The 19974-nt window shown below is 40.3% G+C and overlaps 1 protein-coding gene and 1 long non-coding RNA gene across 9 annotated transcripts in view; one reads left to right on the forward strand and one right to left on the reverse strand.

Annotated features, from left to right (window-relative positions):
• LOC140706672 (uncharacterized) overlaps positions 1-11346 on the reverse strand; it is a 39831-nt gene extending 28485 nt beyond the window's left edge. The window contains exons 1-2 of the long non-coding RNA XR_012086469.2: positions 11159-11346; positions 7481-7595 (exon numbers count right to left, since the gene is read on the reverse strand). This is a non-coding gene — a long non-coding RNA (uncharacterized LOC140706672). The remainder of the gene's footprint in view (positions 1-7480; positions 7596-11158) is intronic.
• Positions 1-19974, forward strand: part of ADGRL2 (adhesion G protein-coupled receptor L2) — a 723239-nt gene that overhangs the window by 263942 nt on the left and 439323 nt on the right. The window lies entirely within an intron of this gene.

Raw genomic sequence — 19974 nt, forward strand, 5'->3', positions numbered from 1 at the left:
GTGCCAAATTCCATGACCACCCTTGACCAGAAAATTAGCATGCAATGCTGTTGAAATATAGCAGTGCACTTAAAAATAGTATTGGTTCACTTAAAGAAATGCTTACATTATAGGCAAATGGTTTGATAGTGTGAAAGGGATTAAATTGTTTGAAAGGCGGATCTATCAATGACTGTTTGCACTGATAGATGAAACAGGGCCCTCAATGAAACAGAAGGAGGTAGACAGGAGAAAAGAAGCTTGGGGGAGCATATTGTAGCATTCGCCCAGTATTTGAAGTTCTGTTACATGAAGGGTAGTCTAGACATGTTTCATCCTATGCCAGTGTGCAGGACTACAGTGCAGTGAAAGACCGAATATGAGATTATGTATGTATGTATGTATGTATGTATGTATGTATGTATGTATGTATGTATGTATGTATGTATGTATGTATGTATGTATGTATGTATTTATATTTATTTATTCATTCATTCATTCATTCATTCATTCATTCATTCATTCATTCATTCATTCATTCTATTTGTACCCCGCCTATCTGGTCAAAACGACCACTCTAGGCGGCTAGAGTGGACTGACTCCCAAAAGGAAACCACATGCTGAACAGGGCAGTTGAGGACAGGACATTTTGGATGTTGCTCATCCATAGGGGTGCTGCAAGTCATAAGCGACTTGATGGCACAATGGCAACAACAGATTTAGGTTGACCATTAGGAAAAAAAACTCTTAACGCTTACAGCAGTGTAACAATGGAACCAACAGTCTTCATATGTTGTGGGTAGCTCCTTGCTACAGAGTCTGTATGGCTATCAGTTACGGATGTCCCAGCAAATCATCTTCTCCAAAAAACATAAGTTGGGACAGATGAGGAGTGGGCTGTGTACTGCATATCACATTTCCCGATGGTGATTTTTGCAGCAGCATCTGTCCTTGAGGGGATCTCTCTCTGTGTTAACTACCCCTTGACTCAATGGTCCACAGGACCCACCTCCTAACTTTATGACTGCTAGCCAGTGATTTCAGAGTGGTGGAGACTTGGAACGAACAAAAGAGCAACTTTGTGTTTTACTTGGGAGCACTACAGAAGCACTTTGCTTGGTCAAGGTAGGAATAAATTTACATGGAGCTTTGGCCAGATCCATTAATTTTATTCCTATATTCCAGTTAAGATTATTCAACTAGCTGATATGCTGTTAAAATATTTACGTGGAGAGAAGCAAGCGTAACCTGTCTGGGACAGGGTAGTGGTGCCTCAGTACTGGTTGGGAAAGTACATCCCATTGAAAACAACAGGAGTGTGGCATTTGTGAGAAAGCAACAGAACAGAAGGTGGCTTTTATCTGCTGGAGCCAAAACTTCATTGTTTACACTAGAGACCCCAGGGAAGAAAATCCTCTATACCAGTATGGAGCTGGTGTAACTAATTCCTCCCATGCTTTGGGGCCAATGGAGGAGTTAACTATACCCCTCCACCACAAAAGTCGGGGAGCAGCAAGGGATAAAAAAATGGGATGTCTACTCTCCTCCACATACCTTTTGCCCTGGGTGATTTTTCTGTTCCTGCACAGAGGCACACACACATGTGTATACACCCTCCTCCAGTGGTGCATTATCTCTCTTACACTCAATACACCTTGAGTCCATATATGTATAGTTATATGTAATCTGAGAAGGTAGCAAATATGTGTCAAAATTTATTTTTAAAAGGAAACCTTTTATGTGACATGCCTTTCAAACTGCTAATTAAATTACAGAGAGCACCATTAATTATAACTGATTTCTGGAAATGTTAGTGAGGTAATTACAATTATTGTCTCTTTTTTCCCAGTGTTTTTTTTTAACTATACTTATTATCTTGCTCACAGTTACACTTTAAGAGGTGTATTTTGACATATTTTTTGTGTTGTGACTAATGGGACTCTAAGTAGCAAAGTGACAAATTCCAATGTTGCTTGTTGCACTACAATAAATATTAGGTAGTGTCAGAGAAGCTGCTCTTTATTGAAAGCAGCCATTCTCAATGAGGCCATATGGGCCCCTGGGGTCCCTGGCACATTTGAAAGGGGCCACAGACTGGACATAATTTTTCACACACCTGCTTATAAGGTTCACTATGCGACTTACACAATTCTGATTTGGCCTATATTTCTTTCATATTGTTCTTATGTCTGTGGTCAAAAAACAAACAAACAAAAAGGTTGAGAATGGGTGATAACTGATTTTGAGTTTAGAAACCAGTGTTGTAGTCATGATTTCCAGTATCCTGTTTAATATTTCTGTGCATGGAAGTCTAACTATAGATGCTGCCACAGCGGCACTAATGGATCATGTGATAGATACATGACTGTATGTGACTGGTATGTCATCAGATCACTGCATCGTCCACAGATGGAGCCCTATATACATACATATACATATATATATGCATGTACATATGTACATGTACATATATACTGTACACACATGTACATATATATGCACCAGGATTTATGTGTGTCAACTGTTATAGTTTTACAATGGTGCCCCGCATAGCGAGGTTAATCCATTCCGGATTAACCGTCGCTATGGGGAAGCATCGCTATATGGAACGGAAAATGCCATAGAAACGCATTAAACTTAGTTTAATGCGTTCCTATGGCTCTTAAACTCACCGTTCTGCGAAGTTTCTCCATAGTGCCGCCATTTTCGCGCCCTCGGTAAGCGAGGGCAGGGCGTGAAAATGGTGTGGGCGGCCATTTTCTGCACCCGGCGGCCATTTTGGAACTGCCGATCAGCTGTTCCCAAAATGGCCGCCGGGTGCAGAAATGATCGCAATGCGATGTTTAGCCTATCTAAACATCGCGATGCGATCGCATTGGCAACCCAAAAAAACGGGTCGCTATGTGGCTTCTTCGTTAAACGGTGCGCTCGTTAAGCGAGGCACCACTGTATTTATAGCCTTGTATGCTATCTGTAGTTTGAGTGACTGGGCCGGACTTTTCTGGGCTGAGGTGACTGTCAATCTATCCAGTATATATGTGTGTGTTTAGTCGTTTAGTCGTGTCCGACTCTTCGTGACCCCATGGACCAGAGCACGCCAGGCCCTCCTGTCTTCTACTGCCTCCCGGAGTTGTGTCAGGTTCATGTTGGTTGCTTCGCAGACACTGTCCAGCCATCTCATCCTCGGTCGTCCCCTTCTCCTCTTGCCATCACACCTTCCTAACATCAAGGTTTTTTCCAAGGACTCTTTTCTTCTCATGAGATGGCCAAAGTACTGGAGCCTCAGCTTCAGGATCTGTCCTTCCAGTGAGCACTCAGGGTTGATTTCCTTTAGAATTGATAGGTTTGTTCTCTTTGCAGTCCAGGGGATTCTCAAGAGCCTCCTCCAGCACCACAATTCAAAGGCATCAATTCTTCGGCGGTCTGCTTTCTTTATGGTCCAGCTCTCACTTCCATACATCACGACAGGAAAAACCATAGCTTTGACTATTCGGACTTTTGTTGGCAAGGTGATGTCTCTGCTTTTCAAGATGCTGTCAAGATTTGTCATCGCTTTCCTCCCAAGAAGAAGGCGTCTTTTAATTTCAGGGCTGCTGTCTCCATCTGCAGTGATCATGGAGCCCAGGAAGATAAAATTTGACACTGCCTCCATATCTTCCCCTTCTATTTCCCAGGAGGTGAGGGGACCAGTGGCCATGATCTTAGTTTTTTTGATGTTGAGTTTCAGACCATTTTTTGCACTCTCCTCTTTCACCCTCATTACGAGGTTATTTAATTCCTCCTCACTTTCTGCCATCAGAGTGGTATCATCTGCATATCGGAGGTTGTTGATATTTCTTCCGGCAATCTTAATTCCGGCTTGGGTTTCTTCCAGTCCAGCCTTCCGCATGATGTATTCTGCATATAAGTTAAATAAGCTGGGGGACAATATACAGCCTTGCCGTACTCCTTTCCCAATTTTGAACCACTCAGTTGTTCCATGACCAGTTCTAACTGTTGCTTCCTGTCCCACATATAGGTTTCTCAGGAGACAGATAAAGTGGTCAGGCACTCCCATTTCTTTAAGAACTTGCCATAGTTTGTTGTGGTCCACACAGTCAAAGCCTTTCGCATAGTCAATGAAGCAGAAGTAGATATTTTTCTGGAACTCTCTGGCTTTCTCCATAATCCAGCGCAAGTTAGCAATTTGGTCTCGAGTTCCTCTGCCTCTTCGGAATCCAGCTTGTACTTCTGGGAGTTCTCGGTCCACATACTGCTGAAGCCTACCTTGCAGGATTTTGAGCATAACCTTGCTAGCGTGCGAAATGAGTGCAATTGTTCGGTAGTTGGAGCATTCTTTGGCACTGCCTTTCTTTGGGATTGGGATGTAGACTGATCTTTTCCAATCCTCTGGCCACTGTTGGGTTTTCCAAACTTGCTGGCATATTGAATGTAGCACCTTAACAGCATCATCTTTCAAGATTTTAAATAGTTCAACTGGGATACCATCACCTCCACTGGCCTTGTTGTTAGCCAGGCTTTCTAAGGCCCACTTGACTTCACTCTCCAGGATGTCTGGCTCAATGTCAGCAACTACATTGTCTGGGTTGTCCGGGATATCCAAATCTTTCTGATATAATTCCTCTGTGTATTCTTGCCACCTCTTCTTGACGTCTTCTGCTTCTGTTAGGTCCCTCCCATTTTTGTCTTTTATCATGTTCATCTTTGCGCAAAATGTTCCTCTAATATCTCCAATTTTCCTGAACAGCTCTCTGGTCTTTCCTTTTCTGTTATCTTCCTCTATTTCTTTGCATTGTTCATTTAAGAAGGCCCTCTTGTCTCTCCTTGCTATTCTTTGGAAGTCTGCATTCAATTTTCTGTAACTTTCCCTATCTCCCTTGCATTTTGTTTCCCTTCTCCTCTCTGCTATTTCTAAGGCCTCGTTGGACAGCCACTTTGCTTTCTTGCATTTCCTTTTCTTTGGGATGGTTTTCGTTGCTGCCTCCTGGACAATGTTACGAGCCTCTATCCAAAGTTCTTCAGGCACTCTGTCCACCAAATCTAGTTCCTTAAATCTGTTCTTTACTTCCACTGTGTATTCATAAGGGATTTGGTTTAGATTATACCTGAGTGGCCCAGTGGTTTTTCCTACTCTCTTCAGTCTAAGCTTGAATTTTGCTATGAGAAGCTGATGATCAGAACTGCAGTCAGCTCCAGGTCTTGTTTTTGCTGACTGTATAGAGCTTCTCCATCTTTGGCTGCAGAGAATATAGTCAATCTGATTTCGATGTTGCCCATCTGGTGATTTCCATGTGTAGAGTCGCCTCTTGTGTTGTTGGAAAAGGGTGTTTGTGATGACCAGCTTATTCTCTTGACAAAACTCTATTAGCCTTTGTCCTGCTTCGTTCTGAATTCCAAGGCCAAACTTCCCTGTTGTTCCTTTTATCTCTTGGCTCCCTACTTTAGCATTCCAGTCCCCTAGAATGAGAAGAACATCTTTCTTTGGTGTCAGTTCTAGAAGGTGTTGTAAATCTTCATAGAATTGTTCAATTTCAGTTTCCTCAGCAATGCTGGTTGGTGCATAAACTTGGATTATTGTGATGTTGAATGGTCTGCCTTGGATTCGTATTGACATCATTCTATCATTTTTGAGATTGTATCCCATTACAGCTTTTCCCACTCTTTTGTTGACTATGAGGGCTACTCCATTCCTTCTACGGGATTCTTGCCCACAGTAGTAGATATGATAATCATCTGAGCTGAATTCGCCCATTCCTGTCCATTTTAGTTCACTGATGCCCAGGATGTCGATGTTTATTCTTGCCATCTCCTGTTTGACCACCTCCAGCTTCCCAACGTTCATAGATCTTACATTCCAGGTTCCTATGCAGTATTTTTCTTTACAGCATTGGACTTTCCTTTCACTTCCAGGCACGTCCACAGCTGAGCGTCCTTTCGGCTTTGGCCCAACCACTTCATTAGCTCTGGAGCTACTTGTACTTGTCCTCCACTCTTCCTCAGTAGCATGTTGGACGCCTTCCGACCTGAGGGGCCCATCTTCCAGCGTCATATCTTTTAGCCTTTTGTTTCTGATCATGGGGTGTTCTTGGCAAAGATACTGGAGTGGCTTGCCATTTCCTACTCCAGGTGGATTGCGTTTAGTCGGAACTCTCCACTATGTCCTGTCCGTCTTGGGTGTCCCTGCACGGCATAGCCCATAGCTTCTCTGAGTTACTCAAGCCCCTTCGCCACGACAAGGCAGCAATCCATGAAGGGGATCCAGTATATATGGGCGGTATATAAATCAAATAAATAAATAAAATAAATAAATAAATAATCATCTGTACCACCTTTTGAAATTTAAAGAGAGCCTTGTGTCTTTGCTGAATGTTCTATCCGTCTCTTTCGCATTTTGGTAGAAGTTATTTGTTGTTGTTGATCTATTCAGGTGGTTGCTAGTCTGTTCAGTAAAGAGGCAGTATACACAAGTCTGTAATTTTAAGAAACGGCAAATAAATAAACTTTTTTTATTCTTTTCTCCTACAATTGTCTCAGAGTGAGTTACTGACACTTGTAAGTGCCAGTTAATGAGAAAAAGGGTGGACTCTAGGGAACTTGTAGCTATTTTCATCTGTGGATCTCTGTACTTCTGCTATGTAGTGAATAAGAGAATTTTAACAGAAATTCAAAACTCTGCAACATTGTTATCAAATCAGAACTGACTTATAGCAACTCTAATGAGGCTTTCAAGGCTATTTAATAAGTGGTTTTACTAATTCCGCATACACCCCTTTGAGTTTCCATCACTGAGTGGCGATTTGAACCCAGGTCTCCCGAGTCACAGCCTGTCACTCCATGATACTAGTCTCTATATTTAATATTTACAGATTTAGGAATATTACATAAAATATTTAGAAGATACTATACTGTTCTTTAGGCACTGTGTTTTACATCTGGACAAGACTAATTGGTAATGTTCTCCTTTTTATTATGAATGCTATGCGAAGTGGTAGATTACAAAATAGTCAAGTCCAAAATACATGGTTAAGCTGTTCTAAGGATGTCAAGTGAATAAAAGCTGGCATTGGAGGTTGGAAAGAGAGGATTCGAAAAATTTGTATGGTTGGTCATGATGAACAAGGCTGAGAGGAACAAGTGTTCTCTAAGGAGAACAAACAACATCATTACCCAATAGCATTTTTTTGAACATTTATGTGGATGGGTTTTTCCGTAAAGATACAGCAAGAAACCAGTTGGAAGGGACAACTTGATCTTGAGGGCAATAACAGACCCCTGCATTTTATGGGTAAAACCTGAAGGCAGTTTTGAAGGGAAGGCAAATGAGACACAAATGCACCTCCAAACCCTGCAGTTCAGGCATGGGGGGTTCAAGGCCGTGATAATACTCTACTCCTTTGTACTCAAGATCGATATAGCAGCTCTGCAGGCCTTGCGCCTGGACACTGAGTTTATAGATGGTTATGATTGGGAGGGAGGTTAAAAAAAGGAGAGAGAGACTTACCTCATTTTTCTCAAGATCTTTTCTACACTTATTAACTTTGATGCCTCAGATTAGGAAAGCTGTTGTATGAATACTCAGTAGAAGTCATTAACCTGCAGGAGGTTTTCACACTGGGCTAGAAGACAGAAAAAGAGAAGATTGATTTACAAAATACCAGCAGCTTTCAGAATCATCTTCTGCAACTGATACTTCCCATGGACTCTGCAATCGCCTTCAGGATGGCATGATTGCTGTGGAAGACCTTTTTTTTAAAACTTCAAAAATGAAAGCCATAAAACAGCTCAAGGCTGTGAGGCCTTCTTTTTCCCTGCCACCTGTTGCTTAAATTGCTGCTTTGTACAACTGCTTGGCTTGCAACCATCAACCTAGTCCCCCCCTCCCCTAGCACCCAAATGAGATGCAAAAATGGCCAATTATTGTTAGGCAGTTACCTGCTCTTCACATGAGATTGCTGTAATTACTTAAGCACAAAAACTAGCCACTCATACTACAAATACCCTTTTGTGCACACGATTTGTACGCTGGCACACTGGGGGGCGGGGGGGGGGGGAGAGAAAAAAGTGACTCACGCAGAAAAGAGCTTAGAAAGACAAATGAGCAACACCGACTGGTAAGTAAACAACTTGAAAACTTTTGAGGCATGTGAAGTCATTCCTTTGCTGTAGGTCAGGAATAGCTTGAGAATATTAATTATAGGTATTTATCATAGTTTATACAATACTTTTGTGGGGCCTTGTCAGTGATCAAACACAGTTCTAGTATGCCTGTCATCGAATGAACTAATAATGGTACGAATAGCTTATTTGCTAAATCTAATATGCCATTAAATTGACTCATTTCCCCCCTTTTTCAGCCACTAATGCCCTGATAAAAGGGGCAATTCTGTCGGAGCGCCCGTGGACTAATTACACATATCTCACTGTACTGTTTGCATTGTCATATCACTCCACACAAAAGCTGTGACAAGGACTTGAAAAGTGGCCTGTCTAAAACCAGCAACACCCAGGAGAGTTTAAATTAAGGGGAAATGGTGTGTGAAATAATAATTTTGAAATAAAACAACACACTGAAACCTCTGAAGCCAGCAAATTGCACATGTGGCCTGTTTGTTAGGCCTTTTCCATATAAATACTTCTTAAAAGGAACTAAAGGAAGTACATTAGAGCTAAAGTTGTGATCTATTTGTGATCTAAAATGGCATTTGATGCCTCGGTTGCATCTACCCCAGAACCCTTCCTTCCATTCCCCCACCCCCACCCTCAGCTGCTGCCCAGTATCAAGAAAATGGTACCTGCAGGAAGAAAGCTATAGGAAATAAAGTGGTCAGTGTGGGGTGGGAGTTCAGAATTTTTGGCCCTACAAACGGACATGAAACATCCCTTCTTGTGGCCACCTGATGGGGCAAACATTAACTAAAAGACATAAATTCAAGTGAATCCCAATTAGAGCAGACCCACTGAAACCAACAAAACCTATAGAAAACATGACGAACAAGTCTCATTCATTTCAATAGGTCTACCCAACTTGGGACTAGAACTGGATATCACCCAAAGTGGTATTTGCTGTCCCATAATGTTTGACCTTTATGGATGATTTTACAAGTGGAATAAAAGGATTCTCTTACAACTAGACTATGCCACTTATTGGTACAGTGTTCAATTTTGAGTATAACTCCTTAAAAATTAATGTGCCAGAGCTTGAGCTGCCTTGGATTGGTGTCATGCCTTCTCAATTAACAATTGTTTATTCATGGTCTAAGACCAAGGAGGCCTGGCTTTGAATTCCTGCCCAGTCATGGAAGCTCACTTGGGGTCTGGAAATGGTAGAACCGCTCCTTAAATATCTCACTTGCCTTGAAAGCTCTATTAGGGGTGCTATAAGTTGGTTACGACGTGGACTGCACATAACACTACTGCTGCAGTATATTTCCTCCTCTGTACTTATTATGTGTATGGCATTTTACTGGCATTTTTTTTAAAAAAACAAGGACAGTTATAAAAGGTGGATTAATAAACAGGAATCAGATTATAGGTGAACATTAATTGTATTTTTATTACAAATCTATAGCAGTTAATGCAAGAGCTAGTGTGGTGTAAGAGATAGCATGTCAGACCAGAATTCAGGGGAGCTGAGTTCAAATCTCCACTTTGGAAACTCACTGAGGCTTGGCATTGGTAAAGCCACTCCTTAAACATCTCATATACCTTGAAAATGCCATCAGGATCACCATAGGTTGAATGTGACTTGACAGCCCATCACATACGCACAGGATTAGTTAATGTGTAATTGTGTTATAGAAAGGCAAGGCTGATCCATCATCTGCTTTGGAGGAATAACTTGCATTTAAACTGTGAGGAGGCAGGGAGAGTGGAAGTGTAATGCCAAATATGGAAAATATAGAGTTTAAGCCCATTAGGGACTGGGAAAGGATGCATTTGCTTGGTCTGCTCATGCTACCTGGACCAGGTTCCTGCTCCTGATAAATGTAGGCAGAGGTTAGCAAAGCACCCTGCTATTTTCTTTTCCAGGCTGTTGCTGAACCTTTGCTTATCAGACTCCCTTGACAAAACCGAGATCACAGTTCAAGCTGCTATGTGGAGTGATATTTTGAAATAAAGTAGGACTGCTGCTCACTAAAACAGAAGAGAATCACAACTCCTCTGGTCTTTAACATCCTAATTCAGTATATTACATTGCCACAGGAGCCAATAAGGCATATTAAGTAATACCAGACTTGAGTCATGGATACAATGATTCAAATGAGGGCGATGCATAGGTCCCCAAGGGTTCACAAGCCAATTCAGTCCTTTCAGATGGATTATGATTCGGTGTGGAGAGATCCAGGCTCTTATCACTCTATGCACTACAGACCACACTGCGTATCTATGAGATGTACATGTAGCTGATATAGAAATAGTTTCCCTTAATTTTTCCACCAGCTCATAAATTGGTCTGTTCTTTTTTGCTGCTGAAATTTGGATTCCGTTTTGTAAAAAAAAAGAAAAGAAAAAGAAAAGTTTTTAAAAAAATTGTCTTAGAATCATGTTTACGTAAAAGAACAGCCCATCTTTCTCTTTGCTTATTTGCAGAGTAGGCTGGTGGAGCACTTCAGAGCCCCCTGTTCAGCAGTGACTAAACATGTTAAGGGTTCTTCAGGCCCCGCTCGGCCAGGGCCCCAATCTATTAAGCCTGTCATTCTCTTTTCCCCCTTGCCAAGCTACTTTCTTCTCTTTTCTTCGTTCCTTCTCCCTTTTTCCCCCTTTCTTTATTAGAATGATAAACTCTCAAATTGTCGGACAGCAGCTGCTTCGAGGAGGATTTAGTTGATTCTCATGGTGTTCCTGGGTGTGTGGGAGATATATTTATGTCTGGACTGTGTCGAGGCCGTAACACTGCTTAGACCTGAGTGACCTTCCCTCCCCCTCCTTCTGTTCAAAAAGAGACTGCTGGAATGCAATTAAAATGCAGTGTTACTTTGCTGCAGACCCCTAGCAACCCAATCAGTTATTGTCTTCTCCCTTTTCTTTGGTTGGTCTGAGCCTTTCTGCTCCTTCCCCCACCCTCTTCCCATGGATTTCTTTCAAGTTTTGTCCTCTCTGAAATGGTGATTTACCTTATCACAGCATGCTGTTTACTATTACAGGAGCTCTCAATTTTTAATTCCCCAACTTTACTTACCTACCACACTCTTGTTGAAAGTTCAAGTTATTAATTTTCACATGTTGCTCAACTAAACAGAACTAGGTCCTTTTGGCAGGTGCGGGAGAGGAGACTTCTCTAATAACCTCAACGGTAGGAGTGTCTGTGTGTGTGTGTGTGTGTGTGTGTGTGTGTGTGTGTGTGTGTGTGTGTGTGTGTGTGTGTGTGTGTGTGTGTGTGTGTGATGTAATACACTGTTCGTATTGATTAATATGTCTGTAAGTGATATATGCATTTTAGAGCCACATTTAAATGTCAAGCATGAAATCAAGCTGTAAATAATTATTTTGTTAAAAAAAAGTTCTTTCCTGTGTGTGGCAGAATCCACAGGCATTGAAAAAAGAGTTGATTAAAAACTAAAAAAAAAACAAATTTACATTTGTAGGGAGTTGCAGTGCTGTTGTTTTCAATTTGTTATATGCCTTTACCTGGCATGCTATTTCACCCTTCATGACACACATCAATACCTTCTTTATGTCTGGCTATTACTACTCATTTAAAAATCTATTTTACATGATTCTTTCAGCCAAAAAATGGACTATAATGACACAGAATACAGCATGTGCTTCATAAATTCTCTAGGAATCAATACTTCGGCTGGGAATTTGTCAGTCTCTCAAAGTCATGCATCATTAAACTTTACTGTTATTACAATGGACTCTGCATCAAAGTTCAGTACCAAGCGCATATTGGTCAAACATTTTCCCCCCCAGGCAGGCAGAGGACAGAGGATGCCCAATGATTTTACTGACAGCCTCTATGAGGAGCTGTCTAATTTATTCAAGCTAATTAGCACTAACGTCTCTGTTTAGTAAATTTTTGCATATTTATAGTAGTACCATATAGAGATCAAATTGTGCCACAAAATATAATTCTGTCTCCATTCTCACACTTCACAAGGCCTGGTCATTTCCCCTTTCTCCTGAATTTCTGGAGACATTTAGCTGTTTTTCAGAATGCTAACAGTGATTTACACTAGTGTGTGGTTATATATATTGCAGATTGTAAGAGAATGAGGCAGCTAGAAACACTGAGAAACAGGAGTCTGGGTTTTAAGGTCTCTGCTGCTTGACCACTCCTGTTAAGTGGACTGTCTTAAGAGCCAGTGTGCCTAACCCTATATAAATCAAATCCGAACAATGAATCGATAAATCAATAACTCACATATGTGTGCGGAAGCAAGAATTCTTGTGAATGAATGAAAGCTCTCCTAAACCACTGATTATTGGTAGTTCATTATTTCTTGTCTGGGCCAGTCCTGTAATTAGTCAGGGCATACAACATATGCTGAGGGGTGGAGAGTAGAAGCATGGTATTGGAGAACAAGGCTACATTCAAGATATGGCCTGTCCTGCAGCCTTGAAGAAAGGGCTGGGCAAAAATGCAGCTTTCCAGATGTTATTGGACTGCAGCCGCTGGCACTCCCCATTATTGACCATGACTGGCTGGAACTGCTGAGAATGGAGCCCAAGGCCTCCATTTTTTTAAGAACACGTCCTTAATTCTCACTTAAATTTCTTATAGGTGCTATATGGACTAGCCAAAGTTCTGCAACATGAAGGTCCCAATAAGAAACAGGTTTATATTCGCTCTAAATCAATATATAATTGTTCAACATTTTGTCTGATGGAAATGAAGGACAAAAGAAAAATGTGAAGTCAGTTACTGTCTAGCAGAGGGACATATGTGATGTATGTGTGTATGTGTGTTTTCTCTTGTTGCTGTCTTCCACCCAATTGATTAAAATAAGGTTGATTAAGGCACACAGGTGCAAACCAATACTGTCAACTATATGTAGTGCACCTGCTCCAAGTAAATTCTCTGCATAGGCTTGTGGCAAATGTTACAGTGGTACCCATTATCCACATTTTGAGAAATGTTGGCCACAGCTAAAGAGAGAAAATATTGCAGTGTTTTCCAGAATATGGATGGCTCTAACTCCTCAGTTACCTTAAGAAATGAGCCACAGAATTATCAATACCTGATAATGCCAGGGTTTAAGCAACAGCAGCAACAACAGAACTATTTCCACATATGCCCTGGGGATTCAGACATATGTCAGACAAAAGCCCTCTTATCCTCCAGTGGTTTGTGGCAAATCTCTTTTGAAACTGGAGCAGGTTTCAAAAGTAGCTTATGGTATGGAATGCAGTGGAGTCTGTTCTCCAAAGGAAAAAGAGGTGTTAAGTCCCACTGGCTGTGTCAAAACTGTTGAGTGCACCTAAGATAATTCTACCTTGTCATTTTTAGAATCTGCTACATAATGAAAAAGAGCAGATTTGAACCAGAAGGTGTAGAATTTGAAAAGCTGCCAACATTTTTTATGTTCAGATTTATGTTTTTACATTGTACAGATGATAGACGCACATTTTAGACATATGCAAGGTAAAATCTTAGTTGACCAACTTGACTTTTTACTCATATTGAATACACTTTGGTTGGAATGAATGACTTTAGGTGGAATACATGTAGCGCTAGTGGCTTTACCCTGGAGCAGTTGTTATCAGATGGCAAATTCCAAAAGACTGCCCTTTTTCTTCTTCAAATAACCGTCACTGTATACACGTATGTCTTTCGTGAGAGGATGGAACAAGTGAATTCTAGTACAGGCTAAAGAATATGTGGGAAAAGTCATTCATAACGTGTTGCAACAGATGGGGAGAGTCATTAATAATATATTGCATTTCAAGGGCTGACACTGTGTTGCAATCTCTGAACAGATCAGAAGGTTATTCTTTGGTGCTGTCTGTGCATTAAGTGAACTGGGACATGACAGATCCTAGTCAAAATCCCTGCTTAGTGACAATATGGCTGATGTTGTGCGTATCATTATTTCTTATGCCCCAGGCAATAATTTAGACACATGTCTCTTGAACTATGGATCAGATAATGATACACAAATAAACATAATTTTCTTTAAATGAAACACAGTTCACTGACTCTCCCCCCCCCCGCCCAGTAATGCATCAAAATCTAGGCCGAGGATGGCAACAGACTTATAGATGAACTGTCTTTGCCTAATTTTACTTAAATTGTACAAGAGAAACTTCAGGTAGTTGATTTCTTTACTGGAAGACATAGATAATTACAAATTCCTGATATAAACAGTATCAATAGCATTTTACCTTACTCCTTGTTCACCAGATTTCATTAACAGCTGCACAGACAATTGTTGTAGGCCACTGTTAGCCTGAAGCCTCAATGGGAAATGGACTAAGAATCAATTGTTAGTTCGCTAACTGGTTAGTAATGAGTGGCAAGCAAGTAGTGACTGGCCTGTGGCAATGGGGATTGGAAAGTGTCGCTATTCAGTGTGAGCAGCAGTCTATGGGAATTTTGGTTACTGCCATTTAGAGATGATTTGCAAATCCACTATGCCAATGGTAATGGCAGAAAACTCTCTGTGTGGTGCTCCCCTTCTAGATGGAAGTGGGAGACCAGGGCCTACATGGTGCTAGCCCTTGTCTTAAGTCATTTTTTATTTATTTATTTATTTATTTGTTTGTTTGTTTGTTTATTTATTTATTTATTTATTTATTTATTTATTTTATTTTTAGGCCACCTTTCTCCTTATAAGGGGATCCAAATTGACTCACAATTGAAAATATTACAAGTTAAACATTAAAAACAGTTAAACTATACACCAGTTAAAATACAACTGAATAATTAAAGGCAAGTAAACCTAGTCTAGAGGTTCCCATGCCCACTTGGTATAATTTAAGCAACTAGCTGTCTGTACTGTATGAGAGAAGTTAGAAACTAATGACATGTTCAACAAATTGAAGAAATATTGCATTCTAGCAAGAGTGGGTAAAATGAAGTCCGGGGGGGGGGGATGTGGTCCTTCAGTATTGTTTTTGTGGCCCTCCACTTTTTTTTTTCAAGAAAAAAGATGAACTGCAGTTTCTGGAAATATCTAAGAGTGCCAATTCACCTTTTAAAGGGGGCACACAGACCCTCTGCTTGACTGAATACCACCATCTCTCGGGTATTAAAACCAAAGTGGTCTTTTGAGTAGTTTGCTTCTTATTTTGGCATGGCAAGAGGATCTATCTAGGGCCTAGACAGCTGCAGGATCAAAAAAATTTACATGTGGGTGCATTAAATTTGTCAATCCCTGTATTATGGGAATTACTGTACTTGAAGAGGTAAATATGTTAACCTGGAGACTGTCACAGCAAAGAACAACCAAGAATCTTTTGGTACCTTAAAGACTACAACGAGTTCTCTTTGCAGGCCACTGCTTTGAATGCTTCAGAAGGTGAAGCACTCCGGAGTTTGACAAAACTTTATGGGGAATGACACTCATCAACCTTGGAGGTGCCACAAAACACTTCATTGGTTTTGCTGAGAACCATTTGTTTACTGGAATTCTGGGCCTTAGTGTTAGCATAATATTTTTAACTCCCTCAAACTCTTCTGTTTCACTGGCTGAAACAAGTAGCGCAATGAGCAAGCTTCTGTGAAGGCACCAATAACTAACTATAAAGAACGTTTTAGTGGTGTGAGAACAGAAGCAGGAAGTGTTTCAGTGGAAAAGCTTCCTGGCATAGTTGGCGAACTGGTTTCATTCCCTTGGTCAGGGAAAGCTGTTTCAGTGGAGTGTCACAGAGGTGAAATGTATCATCAGACACAAGATGGGTTATTGTTTTACTGCACAGAGTCACACAAAGTACAGAAGAATCACCTGTAAGGGCTCTAGTTCCTTAAGGCAAAAATGCTGCAACAGTTTCGGATACATAAAGTAGCAGAAAAGAAAACTGATAAGAGCAGGATAGATTAGAAACCCTACCAGCCAAAAAACATTCCATTTTAAGTGCAATTTTCCTAGTGACTCACAAATGAAATTGTGTATTCTGTTAAAAGACATCTGTTTTCCCACATGCATATTACCTGTCATTACTTGGGTTTATAACTCAAATTAGAGATTTTAGGCTATATCCCTAGGAGTAAGACGCACTGAATATACACTGGAACCTGCTATTTACCAAACATTTACAGGATTGCATGGCGCATATATATATATATATATATATGTGATTTTGAAAATGATTGGGATTATCTTTAGCTATTTTGCAGATAGGAAACAGAGTCTTGCAGATAGGAAACAAAAGAGTAATTTTTAATCTAAGAAGAAAAGACTGTGGCCTAAAACTATTTAGTAATCTCAGCTAGAATTAACGACTGAATGGTAAATCAGTACTTAAATATCATTGATTCAGTAAGTCTACACTAGGTTGGACGAGGAATTGTATTTTATTCACAACAGTTCTGATTCAGAGCTTCAGTAGTCAGGGATTTTCCCTAGGCTTACAAAAAAAGAGAGCAGGGAAACGGCTTAACTGGCACAGATCTCTGACTATGACAGAACTCTTCTGTCATTACTGAAGACTGCAATTAAAATCCTGATACACACAGGTCACTTTTATGAAGCAGAATTCTGCACATATGCAGAGACACCCTTACGTGAGTGTGGACAATTTTCTAATCAAAGAACTGGGCAGTTTTTTGGTGTGTGTTCTCAAAGGCTTTCACGGCCAGGATCCGATGGTTATCGTGGGGTTTTCGAGCTGTTTGGCTGTGTTCTGGAGGGTTGTGTTGTTGTTTTTTTAAAACCTGTGATATGTGCAGTCCCAAAATTCTAGATGTCATTTTAAAATTGACTATATAGTCACTAAATATGACTTGGGATAGACTATACCAGAGTGTGTTAGCAAAACATCTGTATACTTGACATTCTGTTGCCATTTCATGGCTATAACAAAGCACTATAAGCAAACAAAATCACTTAAGTATATCATACTGCATGGGTTGTGAATTGTGCCCTAACTGTTGTAGGTGTGTTTTTTTTTTTTACAATCACTTCTACAGACTTTCTTTTCTGTTCAATACAAAATGTTCCACCTGCCCAATTCCTTAACGTTGTACTATGTTTTTCAGAGTTATCCAACAGATAATATTTCCACTGGTTCCCATGAGACTCTTGCCTCTGCAAACATTGTAGGATCGTAGCCTCCATTTGTAAGTCCAATGCAGGAAGCCTGGATGAAAAATAAGCATTTTTACACTATGCCTTAAACTTCATTTAGAAGGAATGGCTGTGTTGAAGAGTTCCATCCATAAACCTGAACCATCTAAAGCCCATTCTTTGTTCCTTTTATCATCATAGCAGAGTTCAACGATTACATATTTGACTTCAATTTACAAAAGCTTACTGCTGAGGTAAAGGTAATATATTTTGTGTTTTGATATAATCTATTTCAGAAGCACTCCTGTCAATATCTTTTCTCAATACACCACAGGAATGTTAACATTTTCCTCTGACTCCTGCTACTTCTGTAGAACACTGAGGCTGAATATGTAACTAGAGAGGAAATGATGTCTGGGTTCAGAATGGGCCTAGCCTTTATGATCCAGATAATTACAGACGATAACCATCCAGAAATATCATTCATGTTTATATTTATTGCAAACTTACTGCAAATTCTAAAGGATATGCATGAATACAATGACATTATAGCTGCACTATAGTGCAGCTATGTTGTGCAGCAGAGGAAAAACACTCTGCAAGACATTTATAAAAATGGGGTACCCCAAATAAAACATTATAACTTTCAGAGTGGACTTCAATTCTGCACCAAATTTGCCACAGGTATAGCAGACAACCGACTCTTGCTCTGTACCCAATTTGGGGATATTTGGGCAAAGGTTTTGTTTTTAAAGTAAAGCAGTTTTAAAACCCCATGTGCAGAAACAAACAACCTTAAATGTTCCCAGATTTAGAACAGATCAAATCAATTTGAAAAATATAATAATCTTGCTTATTTGGAAAGAGATTGATCAACACCACCTGCTTTTTTAAAAAAATGGAAGGAATCTAAGCTACAGGAGCTGAAATATTGATTCTTCAAAAAGGGCTTTCAAAAGCATAAAACAGTAACTTTTTAATAAACTGAACAATTGTGGAACAGGCTTACCCCTAAGACTGTTCCAAAGCAGATACATGATTGCAGCATTTCAGCAGTGGAAGGGAAATGTTTGGAGCGCAATCAAAGTTTAGAGAAACAGTCAAAATACAGGTTTTCTTTGGAGAGTGAAAAAACATGTTTGCTTTAAATAAAGTAATGGAATGACAGTGCTTCAGAAAGAGACATTTTGCCGTGCATTTCTAAGGAATTAGCATACATTTGTTAAAAACAGCTATGAAAATTGCTTTGTGTTTGAGTGAGAGGTGGTTAAATGATGAAAAAAGAGTCAGCTTCAGGGATTTTCCCTTGCTTGGTGTCACTTTGTAAATGGTAGTGACCACAAGAAGGTATCCTGTAGACCATCTTGACTGCTGCCATTCGTGTTGTCAACATTCTGACTGCCCTTTGCTATGTAAAGCCTAGCATCCTTTTTCTGACTGGCAATGTGTGCACGATATTGTGCAGCAATATCTTACCTCCATAAATTGTTCCTCCCACTCAAGAATTGAATCGGCATTCAGAAGCTCAAAACCATGCAGCCTTCAATTCTAGAACCAGCAAATAATAACTTGCACAACACAGAGTACCTTTTTTTTTCTTAAGTTACATGATCATCCAGAAGTTATCTGCTGTGGTAAATGTAAAAGGTTTTCATTAAATATGCCTTGTATTCTGTATGCCAAGTTTGCATTAATAGATAAAATGTGAACACGTATCTGTTGTTGGTTCTGGTGCTGTTCTTTCCTCCTCCCCCCCCCTTTTTTTTTTTTGCTATTTTAAAAAACTCTTCCAGATGCCATTTTTATGGCAGTATAAAAATGTGGTACAGCAGAAAGTCTCAGCTTTTTCTTCACAGAAATCCCAAAATTCTAGATGTCATTTTAAAATTGACTATATTAAGACACCTAGATATTACATGGAAATAAAAGAAGGCAATGTGGCAGTTTTCAGCCTTGGGCAATGCTAGCCTCCAATGGTACAAAGCAATAGAGAAGCATATTTTTCAACAACTTTATTCTAAGACAAGACTTTCAACAGGCTGAAAACAGACCCTGTTCACACATTAGCTTTAAACGAAGCATCACATCTACAAAAGCCTCAGTGCACCATACCAGCTATCAATTCTGACAGGTGCTAGAAGGTACTGAAAGCTTGGCAGCCCACTTCAGGCCCTCGTTTGCCTCAGCTTCTGTGAAACTCCCTTTCTCCCATTCATAAACACTTAGCATTGGCAGGTGATGCCCATGGGGACTCATAGGACTGAAGGATAAGGCAGTTAAGGGTATGAAAAGCCAGAGCCAATGAGAGTCAAAGCCAATTAATTATGGTGCTACCCCCATCCTTTTCCATTACAAGGACATTTAACAGTGATTATAACAAAGATATGTAAGCCTGGTGTGGCCTGCTACAGGATACACCCCTTCTAAAAATGTAATTTTCCCATTTTTATTTTCAGTTTTCTTCTAAACTGAAAGTGACTGATATCCATGTGCTCTGCTCTACAGAGGATCATCCTCTATTTGAAGGGCAAGTCCTCTTCTTGAAGGTACCCTTTATTTCAAAGCCTATCTGGTTTGAAAGACAAAGACCCAAGAGAACAAGAAGCAGGGACCTTGTGACTGGCCATCAAGAACTGATGGAGGTTGAGCAGGACGTGGCAGGACCAAAAAGGGAAAAGAGTAGTGTGGCGTTCAGCTCTGCTCTCACCTGTCCGTCACTGCTGGGCAGAGGAACCTCAGCCAATGAGAGGACGGAGGGTGGTGCAGAAGTGGGAGGAGCTGGGTTATATAAGGTGTGTGTGAAGTGTGAGAGAGGAGATCAGTTTGA

The sequence above is a fragment of the Pogona vitticeps genome, chromosome 4 (genome assembly GCF_051106095.1).
Source record: "Pogona vitticeps strain Pit_001003342236 chromosome 4, PviZW2.1, whole genome shotgun sequence".
In the NCBI taxonomy this organism is placed as follows: domain Eukaryota; kingdom Metazoa; phylum Chordata; class Lepidosauria; order Squamata; family Agamidae; genus Pogona; species Pogona vitticeps.